Source organism: Trachemys scripta, chromosome 6 (assembly GCF_013100865.1).
Source record: "Trachemys scripta elegans isolate TJP31775 chromosome 6, CAS_Tse_1.0, whole genome shotgun sequence".
Lineage (NCBI taxonomy): Eukaryota > Metazoa > Chordata > Testudines > Emydidae > Trachemys > Trachemys scripta.
Window position 1 is genome coordinate 925,011 of NC_048303.1, and position 16,282 is coordinate 941,292.

A 16,282-nucleotide genomic window follows, 5' to 3' on the forward strand; every position below is an offset into this window, starting at 1 on the left:
ACTTCTGTTAGTCTTAAAGGTGCCACAGGACCCTCTGTTGCTTCTGTCATTCTAGGCATTTATACTGTGGTGTCAAAGCACTGGTTTATCATCTCAAGATATCAATAACCACAACTTGGCAGAATACGTTTCAGGTTTGGAATAGAGCATTTGAGGAGGAACAAAGGGTTTCGCATATAAAAACTGAGTCATAAACTATTAAATTGGAGCATAAGTTTTCTGTGATGATTAAACATGAAACATATTGGGCTGTATGTATAGAGACTGGGCCGTATAACTGGATAATCCTCCCTTCTGCCCTCCCCAAAAAAACCCTCTTGTGAAGTGCAGGACATGTAAAGGAAGAGTTAATTTCTGTCCCATATTCTACAGTATCCTCCACTCTGTGTTTGCTTCACAGAAATATGTCTGTCATGAATACGTGTCAATAATGACTAAACTTCTCTGAGATGCTGAGGGAAGAATTGAAATGTTCCAGTATACAAGGTGGGAGATGAGCTAATGATATCTGGTGCATCTAAAGGGATAGGGTACTTAGACTGCCCTCTGTGTGCCGGGGGAGGGTGTCGTACAGGAGGATTTGTGCCAGGGGCAAGGTAGTTGGGCACGGGAGCACCTCTCTGCCCCCACACGACAGTCACTGCATACATCACTTTCACAAAGCACATAACAGGTCTGATGCTGATTTGTTCCATTATCAAGTGTAGCAGGAGGTGGTAGTGAAGGATGTACCTTTGTGAAGGTTGGGTTCCAACCCCTCCTTTTCAGCTGCCCGTAATCGGCGCATGTTTGGGCACCATACACTACACCACACTTCCAGTCCGTTTCCAAGTGAAGTTCAAGGTATTGTTCTAAAAAGCCTTTTATGATCTGGCTCCTGTGTATCCTAGAGACGGGGGCCAGATTCACAGCCCTGTACAAATCAGTCTAGCTGCTTTGAAGTCAATGAAGCTATGGTGATTTATACCAACCGAGGGTCAGCTCCTGGAGGCCCAGTGCAGCTGCAGAGAAGAACTCTAAGGGTTTGTCTACACGTACATGGTGCTGTAGCCCTCAGTGGAGGCTCTACCAATGCCAACGGGATTGCTTCTCCCATGGGCGTAGGTACAGCAACTCCCCGAGAGGGGGCAGCTTAGACGACAGGAGAAGCCCTCCTGTTCCCATGGTGCTGTCAACATCAGGGATTAGGTTGCTAGAACTACATTTCTCGGGTGTGGATTTTCCATATCGCTGAGAGACCTAGTTAGACCGCCGTAAGTTTTTACTGTAGACCAAACCTTAGCCACTTTTCCATTCTTCCTCTCCTGTTTTATTAGAAAGGAAAACCCTGCAAATTGCAGCTAATCTGCTATCATCTGACTCTCTCCCCCCTCTTCCCTCTGCTTGTGTGTAAAAACCAACTTGTGTCTTGGGCCACGTCTACACTGCCACTTATGTCAGTAAAACGTTTGTGTCTCGGGGTGTGAAAAAACAACCCCCAAGCAACATACATTTCATTGGCATAAAGGGTAGTATGGGCTGTGCTATGTTGGCGGGAGAGTTTCTCACGCTGACAACGCTACCGCTGCTTGTTGAGCTGGTCTTACAGTGTTGACAGGAGCACTCTCTCCTGTCCGCATAGAGCGGCTCTACGAGCGATCTTACAGCAGCGCAACCGCGACACCTGGGAGGGGCAAGAAGGGTCACATGCCCTTCCCCAGATGCCTGGGGGGGCACATTCAGTAGGGAACCACAGGGGTGAAAGGAACAGAATGTGGGGCCTCCGGGCAGCCCCACACTGGCAGTTCCTCTGATGTAGCTGTACTGCCCCCCTCTTCTATGCAGCTGCATCTCCTGGGGTCTGTACAGTCCTGCTGGAGGACAGGGCTGGGGGCAGTACCGGTACAACCATGCCGGAGGAGCTGCCGGCATGGGCCTGCCCGGTGGCCCCATGTTCTGCTCCTTTCGCCGCTGCAGTTCCTGAGAGAGCCCTGAGGCAGCTCCGCCAGTGCGGTGGTACCGGTACCGCCCCCAGCCCTGTCCTCCAGCGAGGCAATACAGACCCCAGGAGATGCAACTGTGACGAAGTGGGAATGTTCATAATGTTTTCACGGGAATACTGTGTGTGTGCCTCAGTTTCCCCCAATGCATTTCTTAAGTATCTAGGTGGTGGGATAAGGGTGTGTGATTGTGCAGAGCCCGAGAGGGCCAGTGTGATGCTGTCTGCACAGAGAATGGCCGACACCCTATCTCCTGGCAACTGATGGCCTGGGACCCTTCCCTGCAAAGGTGCCAACTGAAGGTGTTGGAGAACAAAGTGATCAGGTGACCTCCTGGCCCGGGAAAGAGACAAAGGCCAGAGGAGGGGCTGGAGAGTTTCAGTTTGGAGCTGGCTGGGGAAATAGAGGGAGCCCAGGGCTGGGGTCTAAGCTCCCTGCCCCCAAGATGGACCTGACTGAGGTGGGGGCCTGTTTCCTGTACCTACAAGCTCTGGTTTGGACTGTGTTCCTGTCATCTAATAAACCTTCTGTTCTACTGCCTGGCTGAGAGTCACGGTGAATCGCAGGAAGTGGGAGGTGCAGGGCCCTGACTCCTCCACACTCCGTGACAGAAACTGCATGGAACGGCTGGGGGCAGGACAGCCGCACTGGAGATGCTCCTGGCGTGGGGCCGCCCTCCTTTCGCCTGAAATCCATATCCAGCGCAATGGCACGACAGAGCCCCTCCCCCCCACACCCAGTAATGTGTGATGGGGAGAGCATGGGGGCCAGGCTGGGGGCGAGACAGGGAGGAGTCACGTGGGGGGGGGGTCACATGTGCCCCCTTTTAGCTGGTGCCCACCTTTGGGTCCCTCCCATGAGTCGCCCAATCGCAGCCTTTACTCTCACACAAGGTGGCATTATTTAGCAACACAAACTCAGCAATATGAAAAAATGCTTCCCCTAACTGGGAAATACTTTTTAAACACTGAAGACCTTTCCCATCCTGGCTCCATAAAATCCACAGAAAAATAAACCTCAGTCCATAAACTCTTAGACTCATAGTCACATAGGGCTGGAGGGAACCTCAAGACCTCGTCTAGTCCATCCCGCTGCGCGGAGGCAGGATTAAGTATACCTAGCGCAGGGGTTCTCCACTTCATTGCATCGTGACCCCCTTCTGACAACAAAAATTACTACATGACCCCAGGAGCGGGGACTGAAGCCTGAGCCCTCCTGAGCCTGCCGGCCCGGGCGGAGAGACCAAAGCCTGTGCCCGACTACCCTGGGCAGGGGGGCCAAAGCCTGTGCCCAACTACCCTGGGCAGGGGGGGCCAAAGCCCGAGGGCTGCAGTCCCAGGCAGGGACCCTGTAACCTGAGCCCTGCTGCCCAGGGCTGAACCTCTGGGGCTTCGGCCCCCGGCGATGGGGCTCAGGCTTCAACCCTGGACCCCAGCAAGTCTAAGCCAGGCCTGGTGACCCCATTAAAATGGGGTCGTGACCCACTTTGGGGTCCCGACCCACAGTTTGAGAACTGCTGACCTAGACCATCCCTAGCTACAAGCAAGGCCATGTGTATTGTACTGCAGCAAATGAGACTAAACTCTCTAGCTGGCCCCCCTGGTTTCTCTTGTGCTCTGGTGCAGCAGGCTGGAAATTCTGTGGCAGCTTCATATAAACTAAAAAATGGAGGATTTTACTCTATTAATTATGAAAATCAATAGTACAATCAACCCAGCATCCCCTATGTATGTTGACTTTGTATGCAATTTGTTTTATGTTGCCCTCGCCACACCCCCGCCCCAGTCTCAGTCATCAGTGTACCACAGATCTTTATTCTGATTGTGTTTAACTGCAGTGTGGGAGTTGTCGCAGGGAAGTTGGAAGTGTTGGCAGCTGAGTAGGGGGCCATTGTGGCTTTTGGCACATGTGGTAGAACGAAAGGCAGCTTGGGATTGCTGAAGAAGCACATTAGCTGGATGTTTCTGCCAAAGTGACCAGCAGTGAAATATTAACAATGGTGACATTTAAATTGCAATCTTCAGATTTCAGAGTTAACATCCCATTGGGATGAACTGGGCAGCTCACACTTCTCTGAGCTATTGTTTCAGGCACTCTGCTGACTCAGGAAAGCAACTATGTATGACTTATAATTTTGGTTCATTTTTAAGGCTTTCTTTGTAACCATAAGGGCTAGAATATGACTTCTTTTAAGTGAAAACTCAGATTATGGGGCAAAGTCCTGGAGCAAGGGACGGCTTGTGCAGCAAGCTCCATGATTGCCAACACACACAACTCTGGCTGTAAGGGGCCAAATTCAGATGTGCAGTGAGAATGGCAAAGTTACTCTTGCTTACACCAGGTCTAAATTTAGCCCAAGATGTCTAAGTAGATACATGCTGCAGAGCAGATAGTTTGGGGGGAAAAACCCTACGTTTCTGGCCTTCATCATGTAGCTCTTTATCACTGGCAATCCTAGAACAATATCCCACGTCACCTTCTCTAGGCAGCAATAATGAATCATTTGGGACCAACCAGACCCCAACCAACTGCTGCTGAACAGTCATCCTCATTCCAAAAAGGTGGCACCCACCCACTCTGCTTTGCCAGCGCTTTTACAGCTGCATGTTTCCTAAGGGTATGTCTACACATAAACCACTATCGTGGCAAAATTGCATCACAATAGTGCTTCAGTGAAGACACTCCCTATGCCAGTTACACTGATCTAATTTCCTTGTGCAGACCAGACAGAAGTTTCTCTACTAAAGGAGTTGTAGTGCAGCTATCTTTAGGTTTGAGGTAAACTGTCCTTTCCCTTTTTTCCTCCTGCTACCCCCTATTTTATTGATCTAGTAGCTCTGCCATTATAAAAAATGGATCAAGCTGAAACCTGGCATGTAACATATCCCAGAGGAGGCTTTATTTTTAAGTCAAAAAGCGTTTACATCTGTTAAACCCTTTTCCTGTTATGCAACTGCCAAAAAATCATTTCAGACCTGTTTTTTGTGCTAAGCTCTAAAGATGAAAAACCTTTTAGTTCACCCAATGACATTTGGCAGGAATTCAGTGCTGAATGTCAGCTAAACTTTTTATTAACACTAGTAGCATTGTGTGAAGAGAAATCTTGTGAAACAGCCCTCGTTTAACTTCACAGGTTGGGAGGGTATGATGAGCATGCTTAGCTGGTATTTTTACCCCATTTATTTAATAATACAACCTTCTATTTCTAGCACAGCCAGAGGACCTCAAAGGCCTCTCCACGTGGATATGCACTATCTCTGCTATACACATGGATTATTCCCCCAACCACCGAAACGCTGAACCCTCCTCCAGAATAAATCACCGCCGATACAGAATAGCACGCCCACAACAGCTAAGCCCAGGGAGTGAAAAACAACATACACAAATGGAAGTGCTGGGAGGCAGAATGTATGTAGTTCTCTGGTGCAGTTTGACCGAAACACTGGGCTTACACTCCAGCTCTTCAGAAAAGTGCATTGAGGGGCCCTTAAAGACCATAAGCGGTCAGGATCTCAGACCTTATGTCTTATCTTAAAGACAACACCTCCGGCAACAGCAGCCTGGGCCATTAGTTCAGTGCTAAATCAGAGGGAAGGGCAGCCTCTACTGAAGCTGCAGTCATAGCTAGATTCCCAGGCAAGAAGGGATCTGTAACAGGGTGGCTTGCCAGTGGGCTAGAGAGCCTGGGGCTACGCCAGCCCTGATTATACAGGACAAGCCACATCTGGATTGAATCAGGTGGTCCCAGGGGAAAAGGCAGCAGGACGCTCCTGCAGCGAGGGAGGTGCAGCGGGTTGCTGGAGCCAAGGAAAGAGCGAATGGACAGTTTTGTGTTTGTTTGAGAACTTTGTTCATTTAATAAATACCCAGACCCTACGCAGGGCTGTGACTGAAAGAGACCATGGACTCTGGGGAAGGGGAAAACAGGGGCAGGGCACAGCAGAGGCACTCCTGGCCACGATGGTATGCTCAAGTGGACACTGATTCCAGCCAGGGTCACCGCAGTGCCAAATGCAGAGATTACCGTAACCTCTTTGCTCCTGCTTGAGATTCCCCTGTTCATGCTTCCAAGGATCACATGAGCTCCAAGCACGGCTGCTGTGGCCAAAAGAGCTAATGTTCAGCTGACTATCCTCCAGGAGCGCCAGTTCTTTGGAGTCCCGGCCTCCCAGGATCCAGTCCCCTGGGGCCTGTGTTCTTTGTTTCTAGGTGTATGCATTTCTGTTTAGCTACATTCAAACGCATGTTTGCTTGCACTTGGTTTATCAAATGATCCAGCTGGCTCTGTGACCTGTAGCAGCTGGGTTTTGCCTTCTAGTTCTCCCATCTGGATATTTCCCAGACCAAACACTGCTCAGTTTGTGACCTTGGGAGGAAGGACCTGAGACTCCAGAGACCCAGGTTAAATTCCCAACTCCGCCATACACTCCCTGTGTCATTTACTCTCTGTGCTTCAGTTCCCCATCTGTACAATGGAGACGACAGCACTTCCCTGCCTCCCTGGGGTGCTGCGGGTAAATCCGGGAGAGATGGTGAGGCGCTCGGATACAATGGGTATATAAGATAGATGCACAAGGCGGTCTGCCTGCCTTTGGATTACAAGGCTCTCCTCCAAAAGGTTGGGCAAGAGCAGCTCCTTTTGTCTGGGAGAAAAACTTTGCGTAACGGAGTGGCTTGCATAGGAGCTGACCTTTGCATTACAACTGCTTGGTAGCAAAAGACGACTCTTAGCCATTCAGGTTTGAGTCAACAGAATTTTATTCTTTCCCAGTGCAATGATCCTAAACTCCACAAACACAGGGCTTACCTGCAGTAGGGCAAACAAATCTGTTAGTCTTTAAGGTGTCACCGCACTCCTTGTTGTTTTTGTGGATACAGACTAACACGGCTACCACCTGATACCTGCACTAGGGCAGGAACCTTCACTTCCTGGCGCCGCTGTTGATCTCCTAGCGGAAGTCTTTCAGGTAACACAATATAACGCAAACATCCAGCAGCTAACCGAGAGCAGTTTATGAGCCGTGTCTGACCTACGAACTCCACAATATGGCCTATAGTTTGGGTGAACTATAGATCCAAGCATGTGATCCTCCATCGTGGTCTGGCCAGCCTGGCCCTCGCTCATACTTCCCACAGGCTGCACCTCTGTTACATATGTGCGCAGCTGCACAATCCTGTTGTTACACATCACGCGTGGCCAATGTGGCTCAGTCTGGTGATGTGGGGATGCTCCTTTAATAGCAGTTGTATGTCTGTGGTGCAATAAAACATGTGCATTACTGTATCTTGGACCGCTCTCGCTGTACAAACAGCACTAGAAGCAATGGGCCAAGTAATTCTATTTTACTAGAGCTTTAATTCCTATCTTCCCATTGCTATAGACGGGCCATCCAACGCTCAGTGGCCACGGCCAGCGTTTGCTAACGTGGGTGCTTACCGTCAGGCATCCAAATCCATGTTCAGGCACCAAAATAAATGTCCCGATTGGCAGAGGTTCAGAGCACTGGAAGCCCCAACTGGCCGTCACTGGGAGCTGGAGGTGCTCAACACCTCTGAATGTCAATGGGGGTTCTGGGGGCGTCGCACCTCTGGGTGTTTGGTCTCTTAGGTGCCAAAACGCTGACTGGGATGCCGGACTCTAAGCCCCCCTCTCTAGATCGTCGGGCTCAACGGGTAGTGATCAACGGCTTGATGTCTAGTTGGCAGCCGGTATCAAGCGGAGTGCCCCAGGGGCCGGTTTTGTTCAACATCTTTATCAATGATCTGGAGGATGGTGTGGACTGCACCCTCAGCAAGTATGCAGATGACACTAAACTGGGAGGTGTGGTAGATACACTGGAAGGCAGGGATAGGATACAGAGGGACCTAGACAAATTGGAGGAGTGGGCCAAAAGAAATCTGATGAGGTAGGACAAGTGCAGAGTCCTGCACTTAGGAAGGAAGAATCCCATGCACCGCTACAGGCTGGGGACCGACTGGCTAAGCAGCAGTTCTGCAGAAAAGGACCTGGGGATTATAGTGAACGAGAAGCTGGATATGAGTCAGCAGTGTGCCCTTGTTGCCAAGAAGGCCAACGGCATATTGGGCTGTATTACTAGGAGCATTGCCAGCAGATCGAGGGAAGTGATTGTTCCCCTCTATCTGTCTAAGTCTGAGATCCAGCCAAAGCAAGTTCTATTGGAAAATGTGATCTGTTTGAAATCTTCAGCAGGATATTTCCAAGTATGATCTTGTTTGTACAGCACTCGGCACAATGGGGTCCTGACCCATGATGAGGGCTCTTAGGCATTACTGCAATTCAATAATAAGTGTCCTTAAAGGTGACTGTACAACAGTGGTTCTCAAACGTTTGTACCAGTGACCCCTTTCACATAGCAAGTCTCTGAGTGTGACCCCTCTTATAAATTAAAAACACTTTTTTATATATTTAACACCATTATAAATGCTGGAGACAAAGCGAGGTTTGGGGTGGAGGTTGACAGCTCACGACCCCCCCATGTAATAACCTTGCAACTCCCGAGGGGTCCTGACCCCCAGTTTGAGAACCCGTGCTGTACAGGGTGAATTTGGGACCTGGTCTTCGAACTGTTTGCTGGGCCTTGAGTGGAACATGTGTTAGCAAAAACAAATACAAAAAGCAATGTTTTAAATGAGCAACCCCTCTTCCCTCCTCCGATTCTCCGGCTTCACTGCCACGGAACCCCTGCTGCCATATTAGACTTGGTTCAGTCATCCGGGCAGTCCCCCAGGAAAAGGAGGGGCAGGCAAGGCCAGGGTGTCTAACGTATGAAATAAGGAGGAGAAAACCTTGACCTTTCAGGCCTTCTTTATTCATAAAGCAGCAAGAATAGGGCATGCGATGTTTTTTCTCCTGTTGTGCAGAGCTTTGTACTCTGCACTGTCCACAGTAACAGACGTCCAACTAGCCTGTTACTGTTTACAAAAGTCAGCAAAAGTGGGAAACAGACAGACCGACAGGTCCAAAGTGGATTGTTTAACTCGAGGAAGTGTGACAAGGGGACTGCAAGACTCCTGCAGAGACAGGGGTTGCCATTCCAATGAGCTGAAAGAATCTAGAAATGGGAGGGAATGTTTGCAGATGAAATCACCCACATGTGTTTTGATTGGTTACTTTTAAGGGGATGAGGCTGCCACCTGTTCTAGGACACTGGTCATGTGGCAGCAGTGGGATGCATGGACTGGAGGGCGCATGCTTTACCATCATGGGACCCTGGGATTTCCCAGGAGACACCCAGACCTTCATTGTCCTGCCCCTGAAAGGAACCCTGACCGAGGGCCGGCTCCAGGGTTTTTGCCGCCCCAAGCAGCAAAAAGAAAAAGAAAAAAGAAAAAAAAAAGCTGCGATCGCAGACCCGGACCTGCCGCCCCGCTCGGTTGGCCGCCCCAAGCACCTGCGTGCTGGGCTGGTACCTGGAGCCGGCCCTGCCCTGACCACACTGGGCCAGACAGAGGGAACTGATGACATGGCCACGTTCATCAGCTTCAGCTAAATCCTGAACAGCACCTAGGACATGAGCCTTAGACCCCTGCTGGCAGGGTTCCCTCTAATTGTTTACGTCCATGTGTGGAATGAATTTTCTGTGCACCAAAATAAATGCATGGAGGTGATGTGGGTGGAGGTGGGGCTGAGGGGTTTGGGGTGCAGGAGGAGTCTCAGGGCTGGGGCAGAGGGTTGTAGTGCAAAGAGGGTGAGGGTTCTTGCTGGGGGTGCGGGTTGTGGTGTGGGGTTGGGGATGAGGGGTTCAGCGTGTGGGAGGGGGTTCAGGGCTGGAGCAGAGGGTTGGAGTGCGGGGGAGGTGAGGGCTCTTGCTGGGGGTGCAGGCTCTGGGGTGGGGATGAGGGGTTTGGGGTGTAGGCTGCCCTGGGGCTACGGCAGGTAGAGAGGCTGCACCCCAGCCCTCTCTCGCCGCAGTAGCCTGAGGTGAGGCACCTCTCCCCGGCCATGATGGCTCTAGGGTTGGGGGAGAGCACATTTCCCCGCCTCCATGGCCCGTGATAGCCTGCCTCACGGCCGCACAGCTTAGAGGGAACTTAAGCTGTCACCTGCTCCTGTGTGTGTCATTTTCCTTCCTTATTTCTCCTCTTGCCTCTGTTTAACAGGGGTCTGGCTTAGCCTCCAAGACAACTCCATCTTTTGCAACACAGCTGCAAGCCCTTGACCAGAAAGACAGCTAAAAGCTATCCCTTACACAGCCCACTGCTGGGCCAAGTTTGCCAGATCTCAGACCGTGTGGTTGGCCTGTGTCTCTCCACTCTTGCGTGTGTTGGTCTTGTTGTATTTTGAAGGAAAAAGTATTGGACTTCAACTACAGTTCAGCTAACCTTTTCTACCCCCTCCAACAGAAGACAGTTAAAATTCGATGTAATATCATCTGAAAGGCTGGTCAGGCAGAGGGTTTCCCCTACATGAGCTCTCTGCAGCTAAAAGCAATAGAGATTGTGACAGACCCAGACCAGTAAATAATAATATATGGAGATATACCTATCTCCTAGAACTGGAAGAGACCTTGAAAGCTCATCAAGTCCAGCCCCCTTCCTTCACTAGCAGAACCAACTACTGATTTTTTTTTGCCCCAGATCTCTAAGTGGTCCCCTTAAGGATTAAACTCACAATCTTGGGTTTGGGTTTAGGTAGGTTAATGCGCAAACCACTGAGCTATCCCTCCAGCCCAAAACTTTAACACAAAGGAAGTGCAGGAGTCTGGTAGAAGGCAAATATACTGGCCACTGGATGAATAGTTTTCTGTTCCCTGAGTGACCAGAGCAGGGGCTGCCCTAGAGCAATCAGGAACCTGCTAGAACCAATTAAGACAGGCAAGCTACTTAAGACACCTGGAGCCAATTAAGAACTTCCTAGAATCAATTATGGCAGGCAGGCTAATCAGGACACCTGGTTTAAAAAGGACCTCCTATCAGTTAGTGGGGGACGTGCAAGGAACAGGGAGTCGGAAGCTGCTGGAGGACTGAAGGGTATCATAGAATCATAGAATATCAGGGTTGGAAGGGCCCTCAAGAGGTCATCTAGTCCAACCCCCTGCTCAAAGCAGGACCAATCCCCAACTAAATCATCCCAGCCAGGGCTTTGTCAAGCCTGACCTTAAAAACCTCTAAGGAAGGAGACTCCACCACCTCCCTAGGGAACCCATTCCAGTGCTTCACCACCCGCCTAGTGAAATAGTGTTTCCTAATATCCAACCTGGACCTCCTGCAACTTGAGACCATTACTCCTTGTTCTGTCATCTGCTCCACTGAGAACAGCCGAGCTCCATCCTCTTTGGAACCCCCCTTCAGGTAGTTGAAGGCTGCTATCAAATCCCCCCTCACTCTTCTCTTCTGCAGACTAAANTTGACTCATATCCAGCTTCTCGTCCACTGTGACCCCTAGGTCCTTTTCTGCAGAACTGCTACCTAGCCATTCGGTCCCTAGTCTGTAGCAGTGCATGGGATTCTTCCATCCTAAGTGCAGGACTCTGCACTTGTCCTTGTTGAACCTCATCAGGTTTTTTTTTGGCCCAATCCTCTAATTTGTCTAGGTCCCTCTGTATCCGATCCCTACCCTCTAGTGTATCTACCATGCCTCCCAGTTTAGTGTCATCTGCAAACTTGCTGAGAGTGCAGTCCACACCATCCTCCAGTACAAGCGGGATCAGGCTTCAGGGGGAAGATCCTGCGGTGAGGATAAAGAAGGGTGCTGGGGGAGGCCATGGGGAAGTAGCTCAGAGAGTTGTAGTTGTCACGCAGCTGATACAGGAGACATAGACAGCTGCTATCCACAGGGCCCTGGGCTGGAACCCGGTGTAGAGGGCGGACTCAGGTTCCCCCTATTGTGGCAGTATTTTGTTACCAATTTGCCTGAGGCATCAGGTGATTCGGCTGAGGCCACAGGATTGTTTGGGGAGAAGATGACAAAACACATTAAGGGTTTAAATTTTAAAGCTTTATTAATAAAATAACAGCAGAGAGTGATGGGTGCTCCCCATGTTATTTAGAGGAAGGAAGGAAGCGTTAGTGCCCCAAGCCCTAACCCACTTTTATATTTACGTATGCTTTATTTACGGCTGGCCACGCCTGGGTGTAATGTAAGAAGAAGAGGGGGAAGAGTGGGTGGGAGTTTTGTTTTGGGCCCAGTTTGTTTGGGGTCCACTGTAAGTTTTGAATTGCTTTAGCTTTTAGGAGGGTTTTTAAGTTTAGGGGTTTTTCAGGGGTGTTTTGTTTTGCGATTTTTGTTTTCGGTGTTTTTTGTATTCGTTAAAACCGGCTTTTTGTGGGGTTTTAAATTTTTTTTTAAATATATTGGCTAGTTTTTTGTTGATTGGGGGGGGATTTTATTTTTGTGCTGGTTTTTATTTGTTTTGTTTGTTATGGGCTGTTTTTGCAGGTTTGTTTAGCTGCATTTTTTTTTTTATAGCTGGTTGGTGAATTTTGGCCCCCCCGCTCCTTTCTTGGCAGGCGGCCGAGAATCAGATGTCTGTTTTTGAGCGGGCTGGAGTCAGCATTTTATTTTGGGGCTTAGCAGGAGTGTGGCGTTAACCCGTTTTTTGCTTTTTCCTCTTTCCCCCACCCTCCCACCCCTGGCCTTTCGCAACCTGCAAAGGAATTCTCCATTCCACACTTACTTCCACCTTTGACCCTCCCCAAAATGCTCTACGATGCTTGTAACAGCGTTAGCAATATACAATTCTGATTTACCTTCCCCAGGGGATTCCTTGAAGGAGGGGACCACTGGGGTGTGACGCTATCCCCCAACTCCTGATCAGACCCAGGAGGAGTTGACCTGGTCTGTGAGCAACATCAGAAGGGAAGGTCTAATTTGGAAAGATATCTGGCCTGTCCCTGACCCACTAGGTGGGACACAGAGACTGTGGGGATTGTTCTCCATTTCCCCCACGCTGGCCAGTGATGCGGTGAGGTGAGCTGAGTGAACAGCGGGTTTGAGCCTCTAGCAATAGCGTCCAAACGGAGGGCTGCCATGAACCTCTGAGGCGAGCAAATCCGCCAGCAAGCGCAGGACCCACCAAGGCAGAGGAGGAACTTTGTCACAAGATATTGTTAAAATAAAAGCCTTACTGAACAAGTTACATTTCAAAGGCTTTGTCTTTTCCCCCCTCTCTGTCTCTAATAAAAGAGAGCACGGGTGCGGGGGGCCGGAACCCAAGCCCTGCTGCCCTGGCCTGAAGCCCTCGGGCTTCGGCTTCAACCCCGGGTCCCAGTGAGTCTAACGCTGGCCCTTGCAACCCCATTAAAATGGGGTCCCAACCCACAGTTTGAGAACCGCTGATCTACAGCAAAGTAACCAATCCCAGTCTGCTGAGAGATCATCACTCCCTGTATTGGTGAGCTGTGCCGGCCCCCATCCCTGGGCTCACACAGAACTTCGACTAACAAACACACACAAAGCATGAAGTAATTCACCTTGAATGGTCCCTGGAAATAATATTAAGTGGCCCGTTATTACCTCGAGCTGGGGGGGTGGTGGTGGTAGTCAGGGCCGGCCCTGGCTTTTTTGCCACCCCAGGCAAAAAAGCCTCCCGCCGCCCGTCCTGTCCCCCTAGCACGGCAGGGGAGGGCGCTGAGCCCGGCCTCGGGCCGCTCTCCCCGACCAGCCGGAGCCCCGGGAGGAGGGCGGAGAGCCCGGCCGGGGCTCCGCTCTCCCCGGCGGCCAGAGCGCCGCGGGGAGGGCGGCGAGCCTACTGCGGCTCCGCTGTCCCCGGCGGCCGGAGCCGGAGCACCATGCCGCGCCGCCCCCCTCCAGGTGCCGCCCCAAGCACAATCTTGGTGGGCTGGTGCCTGGAGCTGGCCCTGGTGGTAGTTATAGATTATTGTAATAAAGCATAAATCTAGTGTCTGTTTGGTCTGTGACTTTTAGCGTCTAACAGAGTGATGAATTTAATCTCCCAGGCTCATCTTTTGAAGGTGTTGCGCAGGTTTCTTTTGAGGATGAGGACTGAGAGGTCAGATATGGAGTGATCGCTGTGTGAGAAGTGTCCACCCACAGGTGACAGGGTGGTTTTGTCTTTTGTCATTTTCCTGTGTGAGTTCCATTGCGAGCACAGTGATTGGTTTCACCCACAGAGGAGTTGTTGGGGCAATTAATGCACTGGATGAGGTACACCACATGTTGTGATAGGCATGTGTAGGACACATGGATCTTGAAAGGTGTGTTGCAGGGTGGACGGGGTGGGGAGTGTTTATGTCTGCAGCTTTTGCATCTGTTCTGTCAGGGTCTGGGGCTGCTTTTGAGTTGGTGCATCCTGGTCTGGTGTTTGAGGGCCAGAAGAGGGACTTTAGGAAAGATTTCTTTCGGGATGTGGTCCCCATCGAGGATGGGTTGTAATTGCTTCATGATACCCGATATGGGTTCCAGCCTGGGGTGGTAGGTGACAGCTAGGGGTGTATGGTCAGAGCGGGGTTATTTCTGTTTTGAAGCAGGTTCTCTCAGGGTATTTAGGTGGCCCGTTCCATGATGTGATTAACTTCTCTGGTGGAGTGTCCTTGTTTGGTGAAGGCAGTTGTAAGTGTTACAGTGCTGGAGCCCATCTGGGCAGGCATAAGCAGTGCTTGTGTAAAGTCAGGAAGAGATGCTGGCGGTGTGGAGGACTGCTGTTGCTCTCTGGACCTAGTGAGGAGAGAAGGAGGAAACCCTGGAGTGGAGCAGAAGCCCTGGGACCCTGACTTTGAGGGCAGGGGTTTGCCTAGAGGGGTGGTGAAGAAGAAAGCCAGCAGAAGGTGGAGTCAGAAGAAGCCCAGAGAAACGGCAGTGAAGACTGAGACGGTGCAGACCTAGACTGCTGATTGTAGGGTCCCTGGGCTGGCATCTGGAGCAGTGGGTGGGTCTGGGTTCCCATACTAGCCCCTGGGAAAGGGGCAGTATTGATTTGGAAGACAGCCTGGAATGGCACCGGGACAGTGTGCCCGTGAGACCTTGTTACCCCCAGAAGAGGAAAACCGGATGGCCAAGCCATGAAGAGTAAGCACTCTGACTCCTAGAGAACAGGAGGGGTGGTGATGCAAGCGACCGAAGGAAGAGGGCGTCAGACCAGGCAGAGCTAATCCTCAGATGCAGCCACCCGGGGCACCCAGCAGCGAGTAAACCCCTGATATACCCCATGACAAATTATTCAGTGCAGCTACACAGGGAATGTAGGGCTGGTTCCGGGAACTTCAGGGTAACAGAGTGAGGATCTGTGTGGCAGTCCCAGAGACATCTGGGTAACAGATCACCTGGTGCTGGGTCTGTGCCGTAGGCTGGGGTGTGGGGATAGTTAATATTCTCTACCTTATGCCTATTCCTAGAGTCTGCATGTGTTTCTCTACGCTCTGGTCTTTATCTCAGTCGTGCTGTCTGAGCTTTGGCAGAGATAAAGGTCCCATTTGTTGTGCTTTGCCAGTGCCGTGAAAGCCACTGATCTAATTTCCTCTTGCTGAGTGAAAGCGGAAGTTGTCCTCCTGGCAGCAACACCTGCAGGAAACCTGAACCGGACTGGAGGGGCCAGAGTGAACCCCTTTGCTAATCCCATTGTCCCCAAGAGCCCTGCCAAATCAGAAAGAGGGGAGGCACATGCAGCCAAAAAGAGGGAAAGTCCAGAACACTGGAACTCCAAAAGAACTAGCAACCTCCCATCGCTCCCTGACCACAGGAAGCTCTCCGAGCATTCGCAGCTCTCACAGGGGCCACAAAGGTGAAACGCAAAGATTAAACTTCTCTAGAAAACAAAGGAGTGATGGGGAGAGAGGTAATGCTTTGTCCCGTGGAGAACTCCTGTCGTTCCGTGACTGGCCCTGCATGGCCAGTCAAACAGGTGAATTTTAACCTATTTGTAGTGGTACCAGAACCACATGCCAGGTTTTAGGTGTTTGCTCTTTTTTCTGACATCATGAGGGTCTCTTCTCTCTGCACACTTTTGCTGCCACGTCGGGGCTGGCGGGAAAGCTGGCTAGCGATTTTAGCTCTCGATGGAGTTCCCTATGAGAGAAGGACAAGCTCATTGTCTTGAGCCCTGGGTAAGAACTGGGGTTTTCATGCCAGCTGCACCTGACTTAACTAAAATGGAAGCGGTCACAGCTGCAGTCCTCTCTGTGGGCAGCCACTTGAACCCGGGGCCGGTGCTAGGGTGCTACCCCTTCATCCAAGCCTGGCTGGGATGCACTGCAAGCCAAGGCCCACCGCTCCCTGGGGCTGCCACTGTGTATTAAAAAGGAGGGCAGCTGTGATCTGTTCCATTGTACACGCCTCAGGCACGGCTCATGGGAGCTGCAGCCTGCGCTGGGCCGAGTCTGCGTGT